General features: G+C 35.0%; 1 long non-coding RNA gene across 1 annotated transcript in view; it reads left to right on the top strand.

Moving 5' to 3' along the window:
• Positions 1-26,664, top strand: part of LOC145671815 (uncharacterized) — a 288,536-nt gene that overhangs the window by 22,673 nt on the left and 239,199 nt on the right. Inside the window, exon 2 of the long non-coding RNA XR_014128531.1 lies at positions 17,435-17,465. This is a non-coding gene — a long non-coding RNA (uncharacterized LOC145671815). The remainder of the gene's footprint in view (positions 1-17,434; positions 17,466-26,664) is intronic.

Here is a 26,664-nt window from a genome sequence, read left to right as displayed (position 1 = left end):
GTACAGTATTTTGATATAAGCCTATATTTACGTTTATAACTAATAGCTGAATACCTGTTCTTTGCATAGGAAAAATACGTTCATTTTGGACGTAAAGGGCTGAATTTGGATTTAAACGGCATCGGAAGTGTCACTGTTTGTGTCATTGACCCCGAAAACTATGTAAATATAAAACCATGTTTCAGAGTTGGGACATACCGGCGCAACGAATTTTATAGTGGGTTCCGCTCTTTCAGCTCTCTCTCTCTAAAATAATATGCCCCGGTACAACCCAACTCTGAAACTTAGGTATTTAAATAAAAGTGTACTAGTTCCTCTAGTATTTCTCTAACCGCCTTTGATATCTCTCATAGTTTTCGAGCTAGGCAGCCTCAAAGTTACAATTTTCTCGATTTCGGAATCTCGTAACTTGGAAACAACGCGATTTTCGCCTTATGTTCATATGGACATATTTTTTTTATTGTTTAGGTGTGAGGATGTCACCAGTGGATTTTTTCTACATAATAAATGAACATCATGCATATATCCCCGTTCTATCTCCCAAAGTGCAGGGTTGAATTTGGATTTAAGCAGCACCGGAAATGTCACTGTTTATCTCATAGTGATCCCGAAAACTATGTATTTGACACTAATATAATCATTTTCGATCATTTTTAAATTCCCCACCTCCCACCAGTTGTACCGTCAAAGTGAAATAATAGAGACCATCTCAGCCCGAACCTCATCTATGTTGAAAATTTGATCGAGATCGGTCGCGTGGTTTAAGTCGTATGAAGTCACAAATATAACCACTTTCATTTTTATGCATATAGATAAATGTATTACTGTACCCTGGCTACAATTGCTATATTGTGTAATCTTTTTCTAACGGAGATTTCTCATTTATGGACAAATAATCATGTCTCATGAGTGTCCGTTATTAGTCACACGTATTATACGCGTCGAGCAACTTCTGAAACGAAAAATAAGCTTCTACACCCCCCGCACATCAAATACGCAATCGTTAACCAATCACCTTCAATGCAATAAGTTATAATAGAAAACCAAATTCACGATTGCTGAAAGAAAACAAATATTTTGTTGTAGGATGGACACCCGTACAAGGCAAAGCAAAAGATATATACGGTACGCTTACGTTTGAGTGGCTATATGCCCAGAGGCAATTGAAGGAATGCAACAGAAATAAGCGGAAAACCCTTGTTCGTCAACATGTAAACATGGAAAAACACAATGTGGGACACGTACGTACATTTAAAACAAATACACTATTCTGAGCTCTTACACTACCTCTTTAGTGTGCACAAACATCAAAACAATATTTGTTTCCCTCATTCACCCTGTCTCGGAGCATTTCACTTCTCACGAACTCAAACTACGTACAATGGAACATGGTTTGTATCTTTTTTTCGTGTAGCCCATTCTTCCTAGACAAGTTTACATTTTACTGTCTTTTTTTCTACCCTTTCAAAATTGTTCATTATTTTTACAATCAAGGAGGCTTTCATTAGTTTGAGTTCTCTTTTTTCCTTGTAGTTTCACGTATCATGATTATGCTTCGATACTAAGGAAGACCGTCATGATTCTAATGAACAAAATGAAGGAATGAAGAAAGTGGGAGAAAACAGAATAATCCAAAGAGAACTCACACAACTGGTGTTTATCCATCACAAGTTCATTTGGCAACATCTAGGATTGAACCAGAGACCCCATGCACTAAAGCTAAGCGCTACCAATTACACAAGAAAGAATAAACAAGGAGCAAATCACATAATAGACACATTAATAAATTACTGCAATAAAATTAGGAAAGCTTTGTTTATGATTCGAAATAGTTTGCATGCGTAACAAAACTTGGTAGACACACAAAGTAACATTACCATTCAAATCATTACTTAAAAGAATATATATCGTGTGGGACGTAATCCACAAGATTGTGTTATGTTTAGTGTAGAGATAAAATATATAATCGAAGAACAACATTAGTGACGTGTAATTGACAGTAGAAGGAGTTGTTCTGAAGATACGGGCAATATATATACAGGGTGAAACCAGATCGCTAAGTTCCGTGGCTAATTATCAAACCGGTGTTGTAAAGTGCCTAGAGCATGAGAGGTACCACAGAAAGAAAAATTTCGGATGCCCAATTCATAGAGTCTCTTATTAGCAGAACGTATATTATGAACAATATTTCACTTGATAGATTGCATGGCAGATGACAAAATCGTAGCATGTTATGTTTGCCGATATTTTGTTTAAGTTTCTCAGTGGGTGCTGTATAACACGGGGAACGTAAACTGTGTTGGAGTGGAGTGGATTATACAAAAATCTTCAAGATGACTCCGTGAGGTAAGCGAACAGCTAATATCAAAAATACGTCCTTGAAGTATGGTACAGTACAATGCAAGTCCAAGACTGCATGCAGGGAAGCTTGAAACTCAGTGTAGTGTAGTGGTATACATAAAGGCATCATGGAAAGAGATTAAGAGTATGAACAGAGTATTTGGAACACCGATGTAACAACAACGAGTAGCTCTGAAGTTGAATGTTTTTAATATAAAGACCACCACTACGTTTTGGTAAACAAACAGTCGCGTGATACACCCGTAGGCACTGATTGCTCTACAACAATTTCCTCTGTGTGTTTTAGTATTATAGTATTGTATTTCTTTGGCAGGGGAAAGAATTGTGTAAGAAACCGAAGACGACAAAAATATAAACATTTTCAAGGTAAACTCGGCCTGCAAGAATTACATGCCAGACTTTACTTTGATGAATAAGGATCACCAATGTACAGTACATATTGTGGTATGAAAATTGTAGACTATAGTGTCTGCTACATGACGTTGCCAAGTGACGTCTATGATTTTAATGCAATTAGTAAAAGAAATCGCAGACAAATACACGTGTTGTTCAACCGGGTTTAGACAGATCAGTTGCGACTTTCGCTTGTTTAGAACAGTACCTGAAATGCACTGATAATTGCAGACGAGGGATTCAATACATGACAGAGCTTCTTCGTGGCTAAGCGGTTAGCGTACGCGCTTTTGGTATGGGAGACCCGGGTTCGATTCTCGGCGGGAGCGCATGTGGTTTGGATTCCACGTTAATCAGTAAGTCCCGTCTCATATAGTCTCGCTGGTGAAAGGGACGTTAAACTCAAAGTCAACTCAGCACATGACAGTTCTAATGGGCCGGTAATAAAACAATCATCAATATATGGTTGTTGCACCAATCTGGATGAATTGAATGTGTTATTTCAATGTTAAAAGAAAGGGGAGAAGAATCAGGGTATACATAATGGAACACAAGGGGCAATATCTCGATGAGCATTGATAAGCTTTGTAAAGGCATTATTAAAGTTTAATTTTACATGCCGTTCAGTATAAAGAAATTTAGGCAAATTAAGAAAACCGTCTCCCAACCCATAGCTTACAAGAACTTCAAATATATAATCATACGACAAACTGTCAAATGCCTTACAGAAATCAAGAGGTAGTAGAGCAAAATGCAGAGAACTAAGTTTATGACACCAACGAATACCTTCTTCGTATATTATTTAATGTTAAGGACAAAAGTTGGACATGTTTTAAACCATATTCACCATTGTGTAAATAGTTAGCTTAACGTGAACCTGATTTCGGACCTTTTTATACCGAAGTCCAGAAGTCAAATCATTTAGTCTCAGAAAAGGCCCTAGACCAGCCATTTTCAACTGAATTCCCTGTGACGTCACAGTTTGCTGCGCGCATTGTCAGTGAAAGAGAAAGGAACAGACAGATAACCTGACATTGATATAAGACAGTGGTGAAAGGCGAACAAAATATCGATAGCGCAATCGGTGGTTCTTCAAGTGGATTCATAATTGCTCTATTTGTGGATTCATAATTGCTCGTATACTGGCAACACTTGTTTTACCTCCCCGTTCCCTCCTTTCACCATTGAATTTATCTCTGATTTTCTCAAATTATAAAACTGCGCTTCTACGTAATACATCGGAAAGTTACAAGTGACTTCACTAAACAAAAGCAAGACTCAGGCCAATTAGATTTCAAGCAATAACAATGAACATATATAACCTTCCTTTACTGTCAATAATTTCAGTGTAAATTTATTATTATTATTATTTGTTGAAATTTAGCGTCCCTTTTCATCACCGAAGCTGTATGAGACTCGAATAAACAGTTTAAAATGGAATTCAAACCATCGATACGCTTTCCCACCGGGAAAAAGGCGTGCACAAGCTAGCTACGTTTGTCCAAAAATTCACCCTAACCGGGACATTTCTCTAGTAGCAGAAACAACTTGCAAACCGCTTGCGGTAAGCTTGAATTACAAGTCGGTCAAGCCTGCATCCAGCTTGATTGCAGAACGTGTAAGCATGCCGCAAGCTGGATTCCAGTAACGAAGTTATATGGGAGCAACCTTGCATTCAGTGTTCCATTCAAGCTTGATGCAAGCATTTTACAAGTGAAGTCGATAGCCAATGAACGGCCGATGATGCTATGACGCTGTATGAAGGGTCTAAAGCATCGCTTGCAAGCACAACAAAAGTCTGATTGTATGAAAGCATGCGTTTCAAGTGCAAGCGTAGAAAGCCAAAAGCCAACCACGCGCCAACTGGCCGAAAGCTTTCTTCCTAGCACTACCTAAGTAAATCAGTAAAAATAAAAAAAATAAAAATCCAACTTTAGAGTGGTTTTATAGGGAACTGAAAAATCTTTTCCATGTTATTTATATGGGACGTCTTCTACACCCCATAATGTTTAAGCACTTCCGGCAGGATTAGAATAATGAAATTTGGCATGATTGCAGCCTTCGAGGACTAACTGTCAGAAAAATTGCCAAAAGTGAATATTTAAAATTTTTTAGGGGTCTAAAGGGGGATGAAGAAATTCCCGTGCTATTTAAATTGGCGTTTTCTTGGGATACAAAATCTTTTCTTTTAGATAGTTGAAATAGGAAAAGAAACGATAGAATTGTGGGTTTAAGGGGTGTGAGCCCGTAGGCCGAGCAAGGACAGTGTGTGGGGGCGAAGCCCCCGGATGGACAGATTCAGGAAATATGAAAGGCAAGTTTACGAAATTCACTGTTGATTGAAAAGCCGACAGATAAGAAATGCGAGGCCATAGGACGAGCAGACTCGGGGGTCTGGGGGCGGAGCCCCCAGCTAGCCAAAGGCTAATAATCAATATAAAAGTACACCTAAAAAATTAGAGTTTAAAATATCAACCTTAGAAATAAAATAAATAAAAATTCATTAAAAACACACAAATCATGTTAATCACAAATCATCACAATAAGCACATAGTATAATCAAATATAAATTCTTCTTCTTCTTCTTCTTATTGTTATTATTATTTTATGTTTTACAAGATATAATGATACTAGAGTGTAATATTGAGCAGTAGCTGAATTTTGTCTGGAAAACACATATGACTTAAGTGGTATTTAGACGGAAATGAAACATTTTCGCGCCATTTAGGCCTAAACCTAAAGTCAGACATTTCTTAAAATTTAGCATGTTGTTATGTACCACTAGACATAAAATATACGGTGTATTGTTCAAATATTTTTCATTAAATGTAGAACCAGAGCGATACACGTTTCTCGCTTCTCCTATAAATTACAAAACATGACTCAGGTGGAGTTTGGAAACAAGCTCCTTATATGAAGTCGAAGGAAAAAAAATCCTCCTTCTCCAAACACACCATCAGAAACGTTGCATACAGTCTGCGAAATTGTATACTTTCTGTGCACACACACATACACACATATACACACACACAAACATACCGTCGCTGCGCCTCGAAGAACCTCTGTGTTAAAACCAAAACTTTTCATGAGAATGAAAAAGCATCTAAACTTAAAATTTGCCAAATATACACGGAAACACTTGAAAAATACTGTACAGGATGGCCCAAAAGTAAGTATACAGTACTGTACTGATCAGCTCATTGCATTTTATATCATTTCTTATTGTTATCCATCAGGTAGACTTAGTTTCTTTATTATTTGCTTTTAATGTCATTTTACTAGTACCTTAAGTTCGGAAGAGCCGAAGCAAATAAACCCATAAACTAGAATGTTATATTTGATCAATGCAGGGCTGTATACCTACTTTTGGGCCACCCTGTATATAAAATTGGTTCTGTGTATATTATGCACTGGACATAGTTGTAGCTTGCTTCAACAATATTATATTACTACTTTTGTATTTACGTAGCACATGTCGGTTTATCTTTTGCGCTTTTATAAGCACATAGAGGATCAATACGTACGTGATGAGAACTTGAAACTTTTACTTTCAATATATTATCTTTTCATTGTTGTAGCCAAGGGCGCCCATCAGGGGGGGGGGGCAAGGTGGGAGGCTCGCCTCCTAAGAGGAAATTGTACTTGGGCATATTGAAAACCCAATAGAATTTTTACATTAGTTACAGCAAAATTTGAAACTATATTTGAAACGTCGCTTATACTTGCCCCCCCTTGGAAACCACAACATGGGCGCCCTTGGTTGTGGCGAAAGAATTAAATATTCACTTATCACATTATAAGGGACGCTGCCTGACAGCTTTCAGGTTTATTTGCACGGCATAACTCATTTTCGACAAAAGCTCCACATAGCGGTTCTTCAATGCGACGTGCTCCGTCAAAACAACCTAATTAAAATATTAGAAACAATGGTAGAAGTAGCGATTAATAATAGTAATGATTGTGGATCTGATCAAAGACTTTGCAATTAAGAAAACAGGAAAAACTTTTTCAAATATAAGGGCAATTTTTCTTTTTCTCTTCAGAACGGGTGGATTTTATTCGGTCGTAACATCTGTAAATATTGTCCAGTTTTAACGCGATAGTTGCAAATGACTCAGGAACAATAAATATTTCGAAAAGAGGTAGAACGCCATTTTATATGGTCAGTCGCAATGCAGCATTGGAGCACAGAACATCATGTAACCTCAGTTCCAGTTATTACAAAACTAAGGCCGCGCCTCCATTGCTTCCGAATGCGAATGCGAATTTCCCAGCACGTGTAAATAAATTGGAATGCCTCGACTAGTTCCGACCTGCGAATTGCGAAAATCGACAAAAAGATGCGAATGAGAACGATCCCAACATGCTGGGATTGTTCATCCGAATTCGTGCGAATAAAGGGTCGTCTGCAGAGGAATTGAGCATTACGTGAGAGAAGAAAGTTTGTTTTGCGTGAAAGCAGATGATGTTGTGACGTGCGGAGTTAAAATAAAATAATAATAAAAAAATAAATAAAAATATAAATAAAGATGGAAATAGATGTAGATACTTTAATAAATTGTGTTTTTGATAAAGTTCCATTGTGGAACCAAGCTCATCCAGATTACACAAACGACACGTCGTGAACAAATTATGGGCAGATGTAAGCAAGGAACTTCGAGTGGAAGATAATATGTATTTTCTTTTGGTTTGTCTTTAAAATATGAAGATTTAATTAATACACGGACCGCAACATTTTATATTCAATTTGTATTTCCTTTGTGTTCCTCAAATAATGATTTTACGAATACATGTAATTATTGACAAATATGTTTGAAATAGCAAAAACGGGTTTCTTTACTCATGGAGAAAATTTTCTTAGAAAGTAGGTTTGTTCTATAATCTCTAATTTTATTTAGTTAATTTATTTTAAAGTGAAAATAGTAGCGGTTACCACGCAAGCATAATAATAATGGAAGCGACATTAACTTTATTTTGCACACAAAGGAAATTGATAGATATTATTGTTTTTTAGGCTCTCAAGACTAAGGTACGAATTTTCAAGCAAAAATATTTCAATTGAAGCTTTGAAAGAGAAATTCCAACTTGATTCGCATTCGCAAAACTTCGGATGTAGTAGAGGCACATGAATTCGCAGTTTGCATTTGCAATCGCATTCGGAAGCAATGGAGTCGCGGTCTAAGTCTGTGCCAGAAGTGGAAAACTCGTCTTTAAAAAAAAAAAAAAAAAAAAGTTGCACTTCTGGCACAGACTTAGTTTCATAATAACTACGAACTGAGGTAACACAATGTTCTGTGTTCCAATGCTCCATTCCAACTGACCATTTAACGTGGCCTTCTTTGCTCTTTCGGTTCCCTCCCCGCCAACGAATATAGTCATTACGCCCACGTAATATCCATGTTTGAAATGTGTCAGTCGTGTCGGAGTCACCCGGTATATAGTATATTGATTCTGGTTTTCAAAAATCAAATTTATTTCTAGAGAGAAAGTGTACTTTTGGTATTTGAAATTAACTAAACCATATATATATATATGAAATGTATTCTGTAATATACATATGTTCATGGTTTGTACACAATGTAACTTGTTTGAATTAGGTTCGCGAGATGAATGTTAGCCTACATTGATCAGCATACTGTGAGTCGCTTACGTCATACAAAAAAGAAACAAATATAGCAATACATTTATGTTTCGCTACTAGCTAGCAGCAAAATGAATAAATCCTATCGTAGTGCGTTGAAATCGTGGAAAGCTATACCTCTTCATTATGCGGACATCGAAACAGCGATTTTATTTCGTGGCTCTTAAATATTATATGTTCTGTGCACTTTGAGTTGGGTAATCATTTCACACATGAATTTCATTTGTAGGAAACTGATTAAATAATATATGAAATAATTCGTTTTTTAAAAAAGAGAACGAGAATTTACAAAAAATTAAGACAAATATTCACTACGCTAATCAATTTAGAGTAAAATTTTAAATTCATCAATGTTTTTCTTTCCTTTCTTTCTTTTTTTTTAGTTTTGAGCGACAATAGAAATGCAAAAAAAGTCTAATTCGAGATTTCAATGGATTTATACTATTTATGGCTGATATTTGTCCGTTCGTTTCGATATGTGTTCACTCGCATATAGAGACCATCGAACAATTCTACCTGCCATTACATTAATTTTCATCGCTTTGCCGTCCCTGCGACTCCTATACCTTCTTCACAAAATTCATCAACCAACCATCACGTTCAACATATCCAGAACAAACTTCAACTGACTAAAGCAGTATATATATATTAATAGTATATATATATATATCTGTGTTACGATTTCGGCTATATAACATAGTCTTCCTCAGTCACATTATGAGAGAAATATCCAATTTTGACAGCTTATATACAATCTAAATGCAAGACACGCCCATTTTCTCTGTACTAAACATAAACTTTTAATTGGTTCTAAAAAGTAAATTTTTAATTAGCTGTTGTCACTTTCACTTTCTGTTTTTGCGCACCTGTTACGAAACTTTTAAGAACTAAACTCTTAATTAGGTGTTTATCACTTACTCTTTCTCTTCACTCTTGTCCGCCTACTGTTTGCCATTGTACACCTGTCCTAATAGCTCGTGTTGATCACTTTAATTCTATTTTGTCTATTATTCCCCCCCCCCCATTATTCATGTATCACAAGTCCACTATACAATTCGACTTCTCCTTCCCATACTTCTTAATACACTGGACTTCTTTCCACTTTCTTATCACACTCCTTTTTTTCCTTTCTAGTCCTTTATTCCTTCTCAATCTATCTCATGTCCCGTTTCTTTAATGAGTTTATATATTGCGTTGTTCTCTCTTATTAGGTTGGCATCTTCCTTATGCTGTTTTATCCTTTGTTCTAATCTCTTTCCTGTTTCTCCTATGTACTTCATATCGCAACTCTTTACAATTAACCTGGGACACTACTCCTTCCTCTTCTGATCTTATTTCCTTTTCTTTCTTCTTTCTTTTCTCTCTCACTAAGTCTATTATTCTCTTTCCTCCTTTCCTGTATGTTTTAATTCCTTCCTTCCGCAACAGATTCTTCATGATCCCCGCTTTCTCTCCTAATCTTTTAATTCCAAGTTATCTTTTTCCTTCTTTCCCTACACCTTCCTCTTTTAATTTGTTTTAAATCTTCTCTTCTAAATTCGTTTCCTTTTAATAACTCGCAAAGGAATTTTTATGTCTTCTTTCTTTCTTTCTTTCTTTCTTTCTTTCTTTCTTCGTCGATATCTATCATTTCGATCCTCTTTCTCATTTTCTGTATAAAATTCTCCTCAGTCCCCCTGTCTACGACAGTCCTTTTGTGGCAGCATTTCCCGGCATCGCATTCTTTTCTGTATCACATCGTCTTGAATTTTCCTTATATTTTCTCTATAGTCATGTCCATAAAGTTGATTTTCCTCTCTTCTTCTATTTTCATTTTTTTTAGACTAATCCATTTTCCTTCGTCCTCAATTATTTTAACAAATGTCTCCAACTGTTTCTTAGTTCCTTTCCATATTCCAAGGCAATCATCTACATATCTATAAAACATTATAAGATTTTGTCCTCCTTCTTCTTTTACTTTCTGTTCCCACCTGTTCATTACAATCTCTGCTAGTACCGGACTCAGTCTCGAACCTATGTTTAGCCCCTCTTTTATTCTCAACAAGTTTTCATCAATCATTCATACACCATTCTCCCATATCAGCCCTAGGACATTCAACAATTTCTTCTTTTTTCATTTTCTTATATTCATATTTTCCATTTCTTCTTCTATTGTTTTTAACACGTACTCCCTCTTAATGCTCAGAAACGTTGCCTTTATATCAACACTGAACAATATGTTTCTTTCTTTTCTGTCTCTCATCTGTTCTGGGCACGTTTTACGTCCTCTGTGTTTTCCACTCTGCTGCTTTCCTGTCCTCTTATCTCTTCTGCAATCTGCTTTATTTCTTCAACCAACGGTTTGAAAATGTTCCTACAATCCATCATCGGTCTATATTTTAAATTATTTTTTATGTATTTTTGGAAAAACCTTTCATATTCGGTATTCTTCCTGTTTTATTCATTAATTTCTTGAAACCTTGTTTTTCTCTCTCCTCAATTATTTTGTTTCTTATAACATCTTTCATATCTTTATCTCCCATTACTTCATACGTGTCATCACATAGTTCTTCCAGTTTTTTTTGTGCCATTCCTTCTCCATCACCACTGTCGCCCTTTCTTTATCTATCTGTTCTACCACGATGTCCTTTCTGCTCCTTCACTTTCTCAATTCCTCTTTCTCTTCTTTGTTAAGGTTTCCTGCTTTTCTATTTATGTTTTGTTTTACTATGGCTACTGCTTACCTTCTAATTTTGTCTCTCTGCTCTGGTTTTTTATTCTCATAATTGTTTGTTCTACTGTGAATACTACCTCTTTTACTTCTGACTTCTCTTCTTTAACTTTAAACTTGTAGCCTAATTCTAAACATTTCTTTTCTTGGTCTATTAATTCTACAATTCCTATTACTACTACACTACTTGCACTTTCTTTTTTTTGCTCAGTCCATTTAAGCTTCTTTCCTTTTTCTTTCAATCTTTCTCTCTCTTTCTCTTCAAATTTCTTTTCCCACTTGTTCAGATCTCTCATTACTTCCTCTTTCACAAGTATCGATAACTTGTCTTGAATTCTTGCTCTTTTTTTCAGTCCCTTTCTCACTGTCTTCCACTTCTTTAGTTCTCCTTCTTATGGTGTCCCACTTACTCCATTTACTTTTTAGACCCGATTAAAAGTTTACGTTTTGTAAAGAGAAATTCGGCATGTCTTGCATCCAGATTGTATATAAGCTGTCAAAATTGGATATTTTCTCTCATAATGTGTCTGAGGAAGGCTATGTTACATAGTCGAAACTGTAACATAGATATATACTATTAAATATATATATACTACTCTGGTCAGTTGGAGTGTTATTACTAATCTTGAATTTCCGAAGCTACAATGAATAATTTACAATCCGGAACAAGTTTTAAATTTAAAACTTTTATAGGCTTCTCTAGGGTGGGTTTTTGAATTTTCTGTCTTTCCCTTAAGTCAGGATAGTTTACTGGAGAGTGAAAATTAAAAATGCAATTTTCTGGAAAACAACTCTAAGGATTTTGTTAATAATCTTGCATAAATCATCTTTTGAGGAGAAAATTTTAGAAGGTAAGACTTACTCTTAAAGGATGAGATTTTTTCGGGGGGCGTTTACCTTCTTCTTTAGCATAAATTTGTTATACAACTTCAGTATAAAGATTACATGTATATACATGCACCAAACAAATTATGGTTGTAGTGTTTATAACCTATTATGCAAAACTTTTTGAACTGCCTTTGTATATACGTCCATGCAGGCAACTAGTCAGGATTTCGTAATGGGGGAGGGGAATCCGTGACATGAAATCCGGGATTGTGATGATCACACCAGGGGCTCATTCATTCTAAACTATTTTACTGGCAACATGTATTGGTTTGTTAGGACAATATAATGAGAATATGTTATGTTAGTAAGTATTTTAATAACAAACTATGAAGAAATCTCGAAAATGAAATGAAATCTTTATGTTTTACGTCCCACGGTTATGCCGCTTAGGCTAAAGGAGACGGTGATGATGAGAGATGAGTGAAATGGTAGAATGATGAAAGTGGGAGGAAACGGGAGAACCCCGAGAAAACCCACGAGCACGGTGTTTGTCCACCACAAAGTTCACTGGGCGGGGGCTGGGATCGAACCCGGGACCCCAAGCACCGGAGGTGAACGCTCTACCACTGAGCCACCGCGCCCCCCGAAGAAATCTCGAGTAAAAGAATATAAAAAATATTGAAAAAGTTTTTACAATATCTACGTCCCTTTCTCTGTTCATTCATATAACAATTTTCCTTTCATTATGACCTCAACTATTATAAAAAAAAAGTACATATCCAACAACGTCTTGCAAAATATTTTACAGTACGTATCCTTTCTCCGCTGAATCAAATGTTAACAAAACTTTCTTTCCATATAACTTTTTGTTTTATTACTCCGCCAATTACTGTCTGTTCCAAATGACAGGTTAAAGGAGCAGTAGAAAACTGTTTCTGAAATAACGAGTTTGATATTGCAGAGAAGCGAAGACGAAAAAGTATGATAAAAAAATGTCCACTCTGTTGCAGAATGTTTTTGAAAACTTGAAATTTCCATGACTAGTAGCAGAAATTCTAACTTCTCTAGAAATTTCAAATTCCCTGGTTTTCAACGTGTCCAAAATGTCGTCACTTGATTTCACTGCAGAAACCAAGTTCGTTCTGTGAATTTTGGAGGAATAACGATAGAGGCAAAGTAAAACTAGAAAGGTATTCACACACAAATATTGACAGAGTGAAAGCTCCTTTCTTCATTGCTGCTAGAAGTATTGAGGCAGTAATTGAAAATGACCTGTTCATTTCTGAAAGCATTTAAAGGCTTGAAATTACAGCAGAAAGGCTTTGAGTTAAACAAATGTATTAACACAGTCCTGTCGTTCAGGAAACTCAGCCTGGAGTTTTTTGATTGTGGAAATAAATTCGACAAACTAACCTTTAAAAGATTCCCAGCTTCACCATTATGCCTGGTTTTCAAAGAGGGTGGGGCCCGACAGGCCTGTAGCCAGCTCGAAAATGTAGGGGGGGGGGCGGTGGAAGTTAGGGGGCCCCGATCCAAAGCTATAAGTTCATCCCATATTATAGTTCATTTGCAAACCTACCGTGAAAATATTAGAGGGAGCCAGTAAAAATTTAGGGGGGCGGCCCCCTAGACCCCCCTGGATACGGGCCTGGGCCCGGGCCTCCCTGGCTACGTTCTTGCGTCCATGAGATCACGAGAAAAACCATGTCAAAGATGGGATCTTTAAAGTATCGTTTATGCGAACTGTAAAAGAGTCTATGCTTGGATACATTTTTAATTGCTCTTTTTATAATAATTCGAGGACGCTGAATTCAATGGAAATATTTTTAAACAAACAAACAAACAAAAGCGTCCGTGGAATGGCTAGAAAAATGATCTTAAATTTGGGATATAATTTTCCTTGTGACTCAATGGACAGACATGTTTGAAAATAGTTTCATTGGTCAGGGTCCTCCAATTACTATAAAACGCGCAACTAGAAATGTACGTAAGGTGGTCACTTTTTACTAGCGGGATGTGATCGTTAGTTTATTTTCCACATGAGAGAGAAAGACAATGATAGGCTTAAATGTATTGAAAAAAAGAGAGAATCATAGTTGATACTATGAAGCTCACGACCCGTTCGACTATTGCTGTGTAGAGCGATTACTTTGATATCGGGTTCGACTCTCGGTGTAGGAGATGAATTAGAGTTTAGCATTGGTTTCATCTCCAAGGTTATATCTGGGCCGTACCTTGGGAACTTTTCCTGGGAGGACAAGCATTAATATTTGGGCCCCTTAAAGAAACATGAAAAATGAAATTTGCCTTCTCTAGGGGTCTCAGTTGTTGTTTCACTAAAGTAGGGTCCAGATTATATTTATGCTTCAATACTAGGAGAATATATAGGATGAACCTGAAAGTTGTGCACTAACTCCGGGAGGTGAATCATAAAAAGGAAACAATAATTCCTCTCGCTTGTTGTCGAATTACTCGTCATGTACGAGTGACAGGAGTGCCAACGAAAATCGAATCCTGACAATTGGAACGGAACAGAAAGACGTGCACAAATTATCTCTGTCTGCGCAACTGCCTAATGTACCATTATGTTGATGTTCATAGTCACATTTAACTAGTTTTGATGTCACGAATCACTTCCCGCAGCTTGTGGATATCTTTCTGTTCCGTTCCAATTGTCAGGTTCGATTGTCGATTCCAAGTTAATACCCCTGCTGTCACTCTTACAAAAGCGAATTCGACAATATGCAAGAGGATTTTTTGTCTTCTTTTGATGTTACGAATCCCCTCCCGGAGTTTGTGCACATCTTTCAGATTTCGTAAAACTTAAAGATTTCATTTCATTTCGAAGTTTTATTCGTTCAACCTCTAGAACTCGAAGTTTTGTTCGTTCAACCTCTAGAAATCGAAGGTTTGTTCGTTCAACCTCTAGAACTCGAAGTTTTGTTCGTTCAACCTCTAGAAATCGAAGTTTTGTTCGTTCAACCTCTAGAAATCAAAGTTTTGTTCGTTCAACTTCTAGAACTCGAAGTTTTGTTCGTTCAACCTCTAGAAATCAAAGTTGTGGAAGTTCCAAGGAAGAAGAAGAATTATTGAGTTAGAAGCAAATGGAGGGGGGTTTCATGTCTAGACATGAGTAAAACACAATTACAATACACATTAGTAACAATGACAATTACGTAAAAGCATAGAGCTATAACTTCAAGTTATCGAGGTTACATCAAGAAAAAATCACCTTTGAACTTCGACTTGTAGATGTTCACAGATACGAAAGTTCGAGTTACCGAAGTTTTTAAATATGATTATCGAGTTATCGAAGTTGTAACTTTTAAACATTCGACTTACAGAGGTTATTTTAACATTGAGTGTTATGAAGAGTTCAAAGGAATGTGAAAAAATTGAGTTATCAATGAATTCGAGTTATCGAAATTCCATTTGATTTTCAGTTTAGTGTCCCTTTCAGCAGAGAGGTTATATGAGACGTGAACCTACAGTTTAACGTGGAATCCGAACCACATGAGCTTCCGCCGGGAAGCGAATCGGGGTCTCCCACGCCAGAGGCGCGTATGCTATCCGCTTAGTCATAAGGTAGCTCTTACCAAAGTTCGAGTTATCGAGGTCTAACTGTGTATAAATTATCTTGTAGACTGGTGTGAAATGTGGCAATTGAAACTTAACAGTAAGAAATGTGACAGTATTACAATTACTCTGAAAAAGTCTCCTGTTCCCTCCAAATACCATATTAACGATTCCCCTATAACACATTCTGCCAGTCATAATGATCTTGGTGTCATCTTTGATTCGAAACTCTCGTTCTCTGACCACATCTCCTCAATAGTTAAGAAATCAATGCGTATGCTGGGGCTTCTTTACCGATTCACTGAACTACGTACTGTGGCATCACTAACAACATTCTATAAAACTCTAATAGCACCCAAGATCGAATACTGCTCTCCCATATGGGCCATGGCTGCACCTACACATCTCTCTAGACTTGAGCCTGTTCTCAATTTCTTTATTGCAATAGTACGTTTTCGTGTTCCCGCACTTCGAATATTACCTAAGGAGGAAATTTTGCGATATCTTAATATCCAGACGCCGGAACTACGTAGAAATAACTCTGATTTGAAGTTTCTTCATAAGATTGTAAATGGGAACCTAAGATCAGAAACCCTAATTCAACAACTATCCTTACATGTCCCTTCCCGCAAAACACGGAATACCCACCTATTCCATCTTGCACGCCCTAGGTTGGCAATTATACAGAGGTCTCTTTTTCACCGAGTACCCAACTATTATAATAATCTAACAAGTGAGGTGGACATTTTTTTCGAGCTACCCGGTGTTTGAAAGTGCAATAAAACGCGTGCTGGCTAAATAATATTACTTGTGGACTCTTTGTTAATACTATTGATGTTGTTGTTGTTGTTACTGTTGTTGTTTATTTTTTTATATTCTTTTTTTTCCGCTTGTTGACATTTCCCTGTGTAAAATGGCACAATTATGCTGTATCTGGGAATTTGTTCAATAAATAAATAAATAAATAAATAAATAAATAAATATGATTTCTGGAGACTCTACTAGTACACATTTTACTAAGATAGTCCAGGTCAACCCCTATTCCATGTTTCATTTACAAATTCATGTTCGTATTGTATCATATGAAGTAAGAAACTTTTATCTTGAAGTGATCCACCATCAAACGGCGGGGAGCTTAAATGCGAGGGAAGTTACCCCCTGCCCTCCACAAGTTACAGCACTGTATGAGACATCGTCCTAAAGCTTGAGATCAAATTCGAATCTCTATAATGCGTTGAAATTTTCAGTCTCTTCCACCGGGATTCAAACCCGGTATCTCGTGTATTAAAGTCCCTAAAAAACGCCGGTGATAATCTTTTGTAGAGCATACGCAAATCATTAGTTTTAGTGATATTCAAGGAAAAGGCATATGGGAGAATTACCTCTTCTTTATGTGTGATAGAAATGTAAATACATTTTCAAGATATACCAGACAGTTTTGACATTTACCTCTCGATTTTTTATTTTATTTTTTTAAAAATGTTTTATTTTGTTGTCTTGAAGCGAGACTCGTGAGTGGCTCCTGAAAGCGGGCTAAAGGGGAACACCGACTATGTTGAACTAGGAGGGAATTCTGCGCATGACGAAGAGTTTAGTTCTGTATTTTCCGTGCTTCGGTCTCACTTCGCACCGAGAAGGGCGCTTTCGACTTTAGAAAGCGTTTAGTCTAGATTCGCGGATTCCTCGTTCGGGCAACAGGTTTCTCTTCCGTTTGCGCTATAAGAGCGTGTGTTCGATTCTCGTTCGAATTCACGTACGGGGAAACAAAAAAAGTTAATCAAAATACTTAAGTTTTGTTTATTACGTGCCGATTATTTTTTTCCTTCAACAGTTTAATCACAGATTTTTTCTTTCTAAAAAAAATCTTATATTTAATTACTGAAAAGTTTTTTTAACTAAAAAAAGTTTTGTTATTTTGTTAACAGAGGCCGCAGTTAGCAGTACTTTCACGTGACGGTAAGTTTTATTTTGTTTTGTTTTAAAACTTTTTTTTTTAATTATTGTAAATTTAGTGTTGTACATACATTAGTGGGCAATAGCGGCTTTGTGTCCAGATTTTATTAACGTCTGAATTCTAAGATTACATAAGGAATGAAATATTCATGAATTGAATAAGACACGGTATAAGAAAATGTTTCTCTAGCAGTGGCAGACCTAGCCCGGGGTCGGGGTGCCTAAGCCCCCCAGTTTTTTGAGTGATAAAAAGTAATTTAAGCTATTATTTATATATTTTCGAAACTTTATAGTAAACTCATTATATACCTATCATAGTCTTGGTTCTGTTTCCACCAGTTTTTACTTTCTAAATCCGCCACTGTAGTGTACATTCTGCTGGTCTTTTTTAAAAAGTGTTACCTACATTTCCTAGAAACGCTATATTTAAAAAAAATATCTGATTTAAAATAAAGAAGGTAATGGAGCTAATACTATACTTATTACCTCTGAATGCTTATGACTTTTGAAACTACGTAAGTAAAAATAAAAAATGACCAAAATGATGTTGGAGTGGCAGTTGCTCAGTGGTAGAGTTTTCACCACTGTTGTGTGGGATCCCTGGTTCGATCCTATCTCGCACCAAGTGTTGGACAAATACCGCGTACGTGGGTTTTCTCGGGGTTCTCCAGTTTCCTCCCACTTTCTTCATTCCACCATTTCATTAATTTATCATCATCAACTTCTCCTTCAGCCTACACCGTATAGTCGTGGGACACAAAACTGAAAGATTTCATTTCCAAGGGTAATGTTTCTAAAGTAGGAAATGTTATATATTACCGAAATGTAACGAAATTAGTAATAAGAAGGGTTTGCTTAGATCAGTTTTCTTTTTTTTTAAATAATTACTAGCTGAACCTGCACCCTCTACACAGTGCATCATTCACATATGAGCATAAATATTCTTGTAATTCTTCACATCTATACATGCCCCTTTACAAACATAAATAAATAAAAAAAAATAAAAAAAAATAAAAAAACACTTTTTGCTAAAAATTTGCAAGGGGCACCATAAAGGCGAGATTTTTTCAATATCTCGCACCGTTTGCAAGATTTAAGCCTACTTCCGGTTGGAGTTTCTAATTCATGTATGAGCAGCGTTTTTTTCTTCTTGCATGCAGTATGTAATAACCAAATACATTACACAAAATTTTATTATAATGTCAGTGATATGTGGTGTTCATTGGGCAGAACACTCCAAACAATAAAGATTCATCCTAACCTGGAGAAACAGTTATCATTCGTTTTTCATTATCATTTTGCCATGAAGCAAACGCCTGAGAGATATACAACCCTTATATACAAATATGTGGTGTTGGAATGTATGATTCATAGGATATGATGCTTTACTATTAAAAATTTCAACACTTCCAGTGTACCCCTAAACATGTAATAAGAAAATAACGGCCACGTTTTTTAAAAAAAAAAATCAATTACAACTGGACAATCTACACAGAATTTGGAATCGACCAGTGAAAATGGCACATTTCGAGCATTTGTGGTTTTCGAGATCTCCTTGTCGAAAGGACTGGAGACAAATATGTAAACTTTTCTTTGGAAACAAACATATAAACCTAGTATTTTAATGTATGGATTATTTTCCATTAATTGTATTTATAGATAAGAATACAATAGTCTTTCGAACATAGATTTGTGGTCATTTTTAAAGGAGTATACTTCTACTCAAAATTTTCCGGTTCGCAAAAATATTTTTTCAGTGTTATTATCTATGACTGAAAATAGAGATAACCATTCCCTATATTTAAGGACACTCCTTCTCTTGTCATGACACCCTTCCCAAAGAAAATGAAAGTGTCGCTTCTAAACTTACTCTTTGCTTCCGTCTTTCTGTACTCCTTCCCTCTATGTACGACATTCATTTAAGAGTGTTTTTGTTCTTTTATAAATCACAGTTTTATAAACTTTTGGTTGGTTATGAAATTTTGTATTTCGGGTAGAAGAACGATAAATTTCGAAAGAAGTTTTTATTGAGACTTAACAACTCCAAATATATTGCTACGCAAAAGTAGGTGCTTACTATAAGGTACGGTACCTAATTTCTATATTTTGTAAATATTATGAAATATTCTATATGTCTAAAATGTTGTAAAGAATTTTACAGATATATATTTACCGAAAACTGTAGCTCGGTGCGACTCATAGCTACCGAAATATGGTGAAATAAAGACTGATATCACAAAGGTATGGGTTTTGCATACTAGATGGTACAATCTCGAAAGATTTATTACTATGCCCTAACAACATTCTCAAAAATAGCTTCAATCCAAAATAAGCGCACAAGCCTTTAGGGTTTCGAGATACCATGGGGTTCGAAAAATTCCGATTTTTAAACATTACAAAAAGATGTTTTAACGAAGTCTTGAAGAAATCTACAGCTGTGTAAGTAGGCATGCCTAAAGATTACCGAAATATGTGGAAATAAAGAGGAATACCATAGCTATATGGGTTTGCTTATCAGATGATACAAATTTTAAAAAAAATTACTGAGACCGAACAACTACTCCAAGGACACTTATAATCCAAAACAAAAGCACATCCCTATTTAGTTTGAGAGTACCATGGGCTTTGTGAAACCTTCATTTTTAAATACTTCCAATATATGATTAAAGAATTTTTAGAATACAAGGTTTAATCTAATTTGCTCCCTAACATCTCCCTCCGAAACAAATACTTCGTGTATTTATCTTTCCCTTGTGGGTTATCAGGGGCACTGTGGCTCAGTGGTAAAATGCTTACTTCTCCGGCCAAGTAAATTTGTTGTGGACAATATTGTGTCCGTGGGTTTTTTCAGGTTGTATATCATTCCACCAATTCCTTCAATAATCACTCATTTGTCTCAATCATCCGTCTCCCTTAGCCCAAAAAACATAATCGTGGGACGTTAAACTGAATGATTTCATTTCCATTTTTATTTCCCTCTTTCTCCTGCTCTTGTTCTTGCGAATAAACGGAGCTAAACGATTGTTATACCCTTAAACAGATAATGGACTTATCTATACTATATCCATAAATTAAAAGTAATATACGCATCACCCTTAGGACTACATGCATATGTGTTTAAAAGAATTGAAACGGCATTAAATAACATTTGCTATTTAACTTTTTTTTTTTTTTTTTTTTTTTTGCATACACTATCTGAACCTACCTTCTCTACTCAGTGCATCGTTCTGTTATGACCATGAATCTCCTTGCATACACAAGTGGACAGTACAGGAGACTCACAAAGGAAAAGAATTGCTATAGACCAGGGTTTCTCAACCTGGAGGTTCCGAAGATTATAGAAAGCGATAAATATAATTAGAATCTAATACCGATTGTTTAAAAAATATTATTTTGAATTTTGTTCTGATAGGCATATTTTTATTTTTTTATACATAGTGTTAGGAACAACAAAAAATAGGTCTACTAAACATTTTCAACAGGTGCAGAGTTGTTTAAAAATCAATTTAAATGAAGGAAATGCGATAGGAAACTAATGAGATTACATATTGAAATACCAGAAAAAAATACGAATGCGACAAAACTTGCATATTCAAGTACAATTAAAATTGAAAGCTAATTGAGATACTTGATGATTCATTAGTGCGGCAATGTCCACTTCAATCTTCGTGACGCACATTATCAAGTTATTTAAAACTTAAATAACTTTTTAAAAAAACTGTCCAAGTTTTTTTAAACAAAATCTAGAAATCACTTTATTTTTTTATCACATGACCCAAAATTAAGAGAGTTAATGAAATTTTAAAGTTTTCGAACAGTCCCCATTTTGAAACAGTATGACGGATCGAATTCGATATTTGTAGTATGAATGAACTAGCCAAATTTGATTTTAATCCATTCGCTTTTAGGGTAGTTACTGTACCCATTATATACAAGAAATGGATTCTACTATTATAGAAATAGATAGATATTCTGAGATCTCTGCAATAGATATATTAAAAATCCCACACAAGCTTATTGCAAACCAGAAATTATAAGAGGGTCTCTGGCGAGAGGATGTGATAAAATGGGAATCGTGATAGGAAATAGGTAGAGAATCACTGCTATGGACAAACATACAAACATAGCATTTAGTATATAGATGTTTGAGTGAGTTTCTGACAGATTTGTAGAAGTGACATGATATCAAATGGAAATATTTAAAAACAAATATAAATCTATATCTGTCCGAGTACGCCTCATTGGGGCTCTTGAGGCCTTTGAAGTAGGTTTTGTTATTCAGTTAAGCAAAGCGCCTGCAATGTCCGTCAACCCGTTGTACATAACTCTTCTACTGGTTGCATAACAAGAATGTTAATCTTACCTTCGCCCTAGTTAAAAATATTAATCTTATAGGCTCAAAATGGCTCCTAAAATGTTGAATAGAATTACGATTCGATTACGGTACGATTTTTGAAAATTTGAATAAGAACTGACAAGTCTACACAAAATTTGAAACAGATCAGTGAAAATAGCACGTTTCCTAGAGCTTACGGTTTCCGAGATCGCATTGTCGAAAAGAATTGGTCGAAAACATACAAACCTAGCATTTTAATATATAGATAGTGAATTAATAATCTGTTGCGGAAGAATAAAAGCTCTCCATTATTACATCTTAGCGGCATTAAAGTGGATCACTAGATGTTCTCGGTGCTATGCTTGAATAGTGCGGCGTTGCCAGGTAGTGTCGAGTGTTTACTGGTGCCAGATAATAAAGGACGTAATCATGGAATTCTGCTTGAATACTTTCTGGAGAAATTAGTTTTCGACCCTTTCTACAATTCACAGCTAAGTTCCGCTTCTCGAATTTGGCAACAACGCATTATGGCTTTCAGCGCAACTTTCTTCTCAAAATCTACTTCCTTAAATGCAAATTAATATTTAAATAAAATGTGAAACATAACACGAAAAACAGTCAAACAATATATTTATTTTGTAATAAGATCATTACTTTTAACGTACTTTAAACATTCAAATAAACATTTCACAAAATTAACTACTTCTAGTATGATTTAACAGCAAGTGCCATCTTGTGTGCTTATTGTAAAACGAATCAAATATTTTTTATTTGTTACCTTTTTCGATATTAGAAGACACAACCAAATGAATCAGTGTCTTGTGTTGTAGCTGAAACTTAACTTTATCTTATAGTACAATATTTATAATATGTAACGTTTCATTGCGCAGTAGTTAAGGGAATGAGCTAAAATATGTACTGACTTCCGGGTGGTGATCCACCTTAAAAGCAGATTTTCTCAATTTCTCTGGAAACTATTCATCAGAATTTATTCATAAGCATGTCATATTAATTAAGATCGAATTGATAATATATTGATAACATATATACGATAATGGAAAATTTAATAGTAACTCATAGTAACTCCACGTAATTTTATTCGTTCAGAAGGTTTAATAAGATGTTTCCACATATTGTACGCAGTGGCGTATTTACGATTTTGTTTCGGGGAAGGCTTTGCTAATTTTCGGGGGGGGGGGGGCTTTGCCTGAAAATGTGAAAATTCTGCTAGATATTTCATATACTTTACTATAGTAAGTAAGATTTCGGGGGGGGGGGCTTAAGCCCGGAAGCCACCCCCCTAAATACGCCACTGATTGTACGTAAGCATAGCTAAACATACAATAAAATATATATAACTTTAAAAGAAAATTTTATGCTGAATACAAATATAAAGTTACAGAAGTTACCTGTATCTACAACGCTGAATAATATTTCACAAGAATATGACAGCCATTATTAACGGGAATTAAATTTGGGTTCGTACAAAAAATGACTTTGACTTGAGCTAATGCGTAATTGCTTATCCACGCGATTTGATAACTAGATTGCACCATTTTGGCATCGAGTTCACTATTTTTTTTTTTTTTTTTTTTTTTTTTTTTTTTTAGTATCTCTACTTCAATGCAATCGTGCCAGACATCGTTTATTCCTTCAATTAAAATTGATTTTCTGTGCGATTGCACAAGAACTAAAACTTTCAAATCAGGCCATAAATATTCAATAGAATTATAGTCTGGCGAATTACCGGGCCAAAAACATGATGTAACATGCCGTAAAGAGAGAATACCATTTTTTATAACTCTGGACCGGTTGATATGGTCAGAATCGTCTTGAAAAATATATTTTACATCTCTGGGCAATACTTTGCTAATCGTACTCTGTATACTGCTAATCTGCTAGGGTCATACTAAAAAACTTGATAGTTAGTATCAGTTTGTTCTTGGTAGGTGTCGTGGTTATAGTACCTATAAATTTCCAGGTTTACAAAAACAATTGATTATTCTCCATTTTGTCAAAAACTACACGTGAAGATTTACATTCACTCGTTTAGACTCGTATGTGTCTCTTCTGTGAGACTCGTATGTGTCTCATATATAATACGGAATTCTAAAATTATTGTCACGGACGCTTATCGATATCATCGGGTTAAACTTTGTCCGTGATTGTACTTTTAGTTCAATATTCTTCAAAGAACATTCAATACTTTTAGTTCAATATTCTTCAAAGAACATTCAATACTTTTAGTTCAATATTCTTCAAAGAACATTCAATACTTTTAATTCAATATTCTTCAAAGAACATTCAATACTTTTAGTTCAATATTCTTCAAAGAACATTCAATACTTTTAGTTCAATATTCTTCAAAGAACATTCAATACTTTTAATCCAATATTCTTCAAAGAGCATTCAATACTTTTAGTTCAATATTCTTCAAAGAACATTCAATACTTTTAGTTCAATATTCTTCAAAGAACATTCAATACTTTTAGTTCAATATTCTTCAAAGAACATTCAATACTTTTAGTTCAATATTCTTCAAAGAGCATTCAATACTTTTAGTTCAATATTCTTCAAAGAACATTCAATACTTTTAGTTCAATATTCTTCAAAGAACATTCAATACTTTTAGTTCAATATTCTTCAAAGAACATTCAATACTTTTAGTTCAATATTCTTCAAAGAACATTCAATACTTTTAATTCAATATTCTTCAAAGAACATTCAATACTTTTAGTTCAATATTCTTCAAAGAGCATTCAATACTTTTAGTTCAATATTCTTCAAAGAGCATTCAATACTTTTAGTTCAATATTCTTCAAAGAACATTCAATACTTTAGTTCAATATTCTTCAAAGAACATTCAATACTTTTAGTTCAATATTCTTCAAAGAACATTCAATACTTTTAGTTCAATATTCTTCAAAGAACATTCGATACTTTTAGTTCAATATTCTTCAAAGAACATTCAATACTTTTAATTCAATATTCTTCAAAGAACATTCAATACTTTTAATTCAATATTCTTCAAAGAACATTCAATACTTTTAGTTCAATATTCTTCAAAGAACATTCAATACTTTTAGTTCAATATTCTTCAAAGAACATTCAATACTTTTAATTCAATATTCTTCAAAGAACATTCAATACTTTTAGTTCAATATTCTTCAAAGAACATTCAATACTTTTAGTTCAATATTCTTCAAAGAGCATTCAATACTTTTAGTTCAATATTCTTCAAAGAACATTCAATACTTTTAGTTCAATATTCTTCAAAGAACATTCAATACTTTTAATTCAATATTCTTCAAAGAACATTCAATACTTTTAGTTCAATATTCTTCAAAGGACATTCCACGAACAGCAAAAGGAAATGATGGACATTTCAAAACTAAATTGTGATTAATTAATGAATTCTTTATCTGTAAAACTGCTATGTAATTCCGTTCCGTCTTTGAAATTGTTGCCAAGCACTGAAGTCAGCTAGCTTTCGCAATTCAACATGTAAGATCCATGCATTGACAAATAAGATGACAGAAGTGAATTTCACAGGTTCACGTCTTTACGTATTTCACCACGAGTACAGGAAGTTCCATAACCTCGTCTCGAGTCAAGTAACAAAATTAATGGGCTTTTCCAAAGTCAGGGCATTAGTAGCTTCAAAAACCTATCAGGAGGAACACCTTATTACTAGTGTGAATCATATTGTTCATCTAAACAACATCAATAAAAAAGGTATGTACCTGTTTCATATTTGTCAATGTCTAGTCATGAGTCAGTGCTTGGGAAGTTTGAAATAGACACTGCTGATCAAAATTACACACATTAAAAACATTCCCCACAGGTCCTATTCTTTTATTTCAACCGAAATGATTAATCACGAATTTATTGGTGTACAAACTTATCGATGTCTAGATTATTAAGAAAGTTTTGGTTATTGCTATGACACCTCTTGCAAACGTCCCGTTCTATGTAGACCATAGATAACTCGTAGCATAACCGCATTATATTCTATTTAGTCAATTGAATGATAAATAGAAAAATAGTTTTCGTAGAGTGACACTATTAATAATAATTTGAGTTGAGTTAACTTTGAGCTTAGAGTACCTTTCAGGAGCGAGGCAATATGAGCGATGGACCTATAGCTTAACGTTGCACCCGAACCACATGAGCTCCGGCCGGGAATCGAATCCAGGACTCCCCCGCCAAAGCCGCATACGTTAACTCCTTAGCCATGAGGAACCTCAACTATTAATAACTTCTCTCTCCAGGGCACTTTCTCATTTTTCATAATTGTGTATATATGTATACAAACAGTAAGTTTTTAGTGCTTACAAAATTTTATTACCTAGAATAACCTGAATGTTTTCAGCAAATTGCGTTAAGGAGTCGTATACAGGGGCGCACAGGCGATGCACTCGGTCCCGATCCTCGAAAAAAACTTCCCAAGTGAATATACATTTGTACAGTAAAATACTTGTTAAGCAGATAAATAATTGATATAGTATGAACATCTTATTTTACACTTCATCTGTACTATTTCTCTTCTTTATGAAAAAACAATCTAGTTCTGAAAATATAGATGGGAGTACTTCACAATTACTTACCATCTTTTTTGCTGAAGAATAATATTCGTTTAATACTACATAGACGTAGTGGCTTGAAGCATTGGACGTCCCTAAACCCTGTACCTATCCCAAGAAAAAAAAAATTCTATGTGCGCACCTGGTCATTTATATAAGGTAATTGTGATGTCCCACAATTAGATGTTGTTTTCCTTAACACTAAAGAACTTTTTGGCAATAAATATTATTTTTCCAGCAGTGTACAGCTATGGTCGTAAAATTATTCTGTTTTCAAGTTTTG

This window comes from Thermobia domestica, chromosome 15, assembly GCF_964235325.1.
Source record: "Thermobia domestica chromosome 15, izTheDome1.hap1.1, whole genome shotgun sequence".
In the NCBI taxonomy this organism is placed as follows: Eukaryota; Metazoa; Arthropoda; class Insecta; order Zygentoma; family Lepismatidae; genus Thermobia; species Thermobia domestica.
This window is presented reverse-complemented; position numbering and strand designations above follow the sequence as displayed.